We start from the raw sequence: 3,665 nt of genomic DNA, 5'->3' as shown, positions 1-3,665 counted from the left end.
GATGTTGAATTTGATTTAAATGCATGTTGATTTGATTATGTATGAATGGAGTATGGTTATTGTGTGGTTGGAATGATTAAAATGTCGAAATCTGTATGATGAGAATGTTTGAGGTGAATTAAATCTGGAAATGAAAGTATAAAGTTTATAAATTTGAAATCTGGAAGATTCTGTTAAGCTTGTGAAAATATGAAATTTTAGATCATTCCCTTTGCTAAATGACGCTCGTCACTGTACGGTATTAGACCGTTCGGTTTTCATTAAAATAACTTAGATTGGAATTCTTTCATTTGGAAAGAATTCTGCTCGAGAACGAGCGTCCCCATTTTTGTGAATGAGCGTTCGGTTCAGCTCAGTATAGATAAATATTTGAAACTTTATAAATACGTGACGTTCGGCCTTAAGTCGAGCGTTCGTCCTTAATGTCGTTCGACCTTGTGTCGAACGTTCGTTTTACAGAGCGTTCGTCATTATATTGAACGTTCGTCCCAATTGGCGCTCGGTCTTATACCGAAGCGTTCGTCCAAGATAGCGCTCGGTTTATACCAAGCGTTCGTTCTGATTTGGGCTCGGTCATTGACCCAGCGTTCGTCCAAGGAGGGTTCGGTTTTATAACTGAACGCTCGTCCTTATCATTGAATTCTGAGCGAACGTAACTGGCGTTCGTCCAAATTGTTAATTAACGTTCGTTCGTTGACTGGCAGTGTTGTTTTCTGAAATCCAATCATATTTGGTTGTGTATCTAAATATTTTCTTACTGACTGTATCCTTTGGATTCTACCTGGAGTCTTTATACTTAAAATTTTTCTAAGTATCATCCATATCTTCTAAGATCAGTATCTTCAAATTTTTAAGTGTTGAAACGTATTGAGTGGATAAATGGTTCGTTTCTTTTGTTCAGAAACGAGGATGTAGGAGTACTGTAACATGTTAGTCCCTATTGATTGAGTGATGAACGTTCGTGAATTTAAGAAAGTGGAACATAGAATGAAAATGTGAATATGAGAAATGTTTAATATGGACGAATGATATTTTGAACGAATTATTGGAAATGGATTTTAACGAGCGTTCCAAGGAGGAACGTCTCAGATATGATTGATTATTGAAGTTTTGTAAAGTATGACTGTGGGCAAGCTAATGCTGGCTTGGTCCATCCTGATATTCCGTGATACTCATCTTCACGTAGAAGGGGGTAGTCATGTGTGGGAATGGCAGGAGGTCTTTCGTATCCCTCACTTAGCAGGGGCGAAGGATTTACCTCGAGTGGCAGCTGTTGAGAGTTTCCCAGTTACCACACCACTCGGGTGCAAGGACGCCTGTAGCTACACGGTTCATACAGTCCGGACGGTCTGTCTTATATATATGTATTTTTATGTTTGTTATTGGATAAGTCACATGTTGTTTGTACGAATTGAAATGTAAATATATGTGTTGATTGTATAAATTAAATATTATAAGCTTACCCTTGCATTTCCATTGTGTTGTCTACTGTCCATGTATTTTCCGTCTTGTCAAAATGCGATGATCATCCGTTGTGGGTGTGAGCAGATGGTGGTGCATCCCTTGAACAAAGGCTTGAAGAAGGGTTGCTTGCTGAAGAAAATCTGGTAGAAGTTGAAGTGAAGGCCGAACAGTGAGCGTTCGGTTCTAGTTAGTGTAGTTAGAGTAGCGAGCGGCTGTGAGCGAGCGCTCTTTTATGGTTTGTTTATAGTTGGACGTTCGGTATTTGTTTTGTAAACCGTTCGTCCTTATCTTTTGTAAGCGCTCGTTAAATTATTCTTCATTTGCGGTCGTTCATCCTCTTTCGTTATTGTCGATCCCTGTGTTTTAAGACTGTTTTGGGTTATTGATACGTGTAATTATTCTAAGTATATAGTTGATGACTGTATAATTTTGGGATGTTACATTATTGGTATCAGAGCAGTTTTGTTCTCTTAAAGGACGCTGTAGGGTTATGAGTGCACTGCGTTTTTGCTGTGTGCTCACTGTATGTTTAATGAGTTATTATTATTTTAACTCTGGAACATAATTAACGTTCGTTTTTCTCTGTGTTCAGAGAACAAATGGCACCTAGGCTACCTCCTCCACCCCAACCAAGTGAACCTGACACGTCCAACAACACTAGGATGTTGGAAACTGTGATTGATAGACTTCAACAACAGAACACGACCTTGATCGAGCAAAACGCTGCTTTGATGAGGCAGAATCAGGATGCAATGCAAAGTTTGGAGGCCTCGCGGGTGAATTCAGAATCAACTCAGAGGCAGCTGATGGATATTCTTGCTGCTACCAGAGGCACGCCAGGAGCGTCCTCTTCTAACGCTGCCCAGCCTGCTACAGAATGGAGCTTGGAGAGTTTTCTCCAACATCATCCGGCGAAGTTCAATGGAAAGGGTCTTCCTGATGAGGCAGACCAGTGGCTAAGGGATATGGAGAGGATCTTCAATGCTAAGAGGTGTCCGGATGAGAACCGTTTAGCGTACACTGAGTACTTGTTGACGGGAGAAGCAAGCCACTGGTGGGCGAGCGCTAGAGCCATCTTAACGGACGCTCAACAACCAGTCACGTGGGAAGTTTTCAGGAATAAATTTTATGAAGAATACTTCCCTGACAGCGTTCGTTTTGCAAAGGAAGTTGAGTTCTTACAGTTGGTTCAAGGGGGTATGTCAGTTTCAGAATACACCAATAAATTCAAACATCTTGTGCGGTTCAATACTATGGCAACCAGTGAGGAGTGGCAGTGTCGGAAGTTTGAGAACGGTCTAAGAAGTGATTTGAAGGTTATGATTTCAAGTTTGTGCATAAGAACGTTTCCTGCCATGGTTGAGAGGGCCAAAGTTTTGGAGAAAAATATGGCAGAAGCTGAACAACACAAGAAGCAACAACAAGTTAGTAGGGGACCTATAGTATCCCGGGGAGGTACCGTTCCGAGAAGGACACCTTACCCTCGTCCTAGTCGGCCATCTAGCACGAGCAGTTCTCAAGCTTTAGTTCCTGCTGGACAAGCCGGACAGTACAGGAACGTTACTTGTTTCCAGTGTGGAGGACCACACTACCGTTCGTCATGTCCTCAGTTGGTGGGAGGAAAATACTGTAACCGGTGTGGACGAAATGGACATTTGGAGAACGAGTGCAACATGAGTGGTCGAGCGGTGATGAGACCACCGAACGCTGGAAGGAATCAGCAAGGGAGAGGTGGACGAGCCCAAGCTGTTGGGCGTGTATATGCGATAACTGGAGCGGAGGCGGCTAGCTCAGGTATATTCATCCACCGCACTTTCTTGTGGTATGAACTGCCTTGCTGTACACTGTTTTAATTACTGTGATAAGGAAGCTGTTCGGTCTGATAGTGTAAACACCAACAATTGGGTTAGTTTAGATATCCGACCAGTGAGATAGATGTTTATTACTATGATTAGTGAGAGTGTTATTTTCTAGAATTGACTAACTTAGGAGAGATTTAATGTGAATGGGATGTTGGCGTTCGGTATCCCATGAAAATGACTTAGAATAAGAATTCTTTTATTTGGAAAGGATTCTGATTGAGACGAGCGTCCTTTGTGTGAAGGGTTAGGTTTGAGCGTTCGGCTCAGCCTAGCGTGTCCAACGATTGAAAATAAATTGAAGTGTATTTAGACCGCTCGGTTTTGTTCACCAGCGTTCGT

The 3,665-nt window shown here is 42.0% G+C and overlaps 1 pseudogene; it reads left to right on the top strand.

Moving 5' to 3' along the window:
- The first annotated feature begins 2,063 nt into the window (after nt 1-2,063).
- On the top strand, nt 2,064-3,355 carry LOC148206704 (uncharacterized; annotated as a pseudogene).
- The last annotated feature ends 310 nt before the right edge of the window (nt 3,356-3,665 follow it).

Source organism: Vigna umbellata, chromosome 1 (genome assembly GCF_029865625.1).
Source record: "Vigna umbellata cultivar VRB3 chromosome 1, Vumbellata_1.0, whole genome shotgun sequence".
Taxonomy (NCBI): domain Eukaryota; kingdom Viridiplantae; phylum Streptophyta; class Magnoliopsida; order Fabales; family Fabaceae; genus Vigna; species Vigna umbellata.
This window is presented reverse-complemented; position numbering and strand designations above follow the sequence as displayed.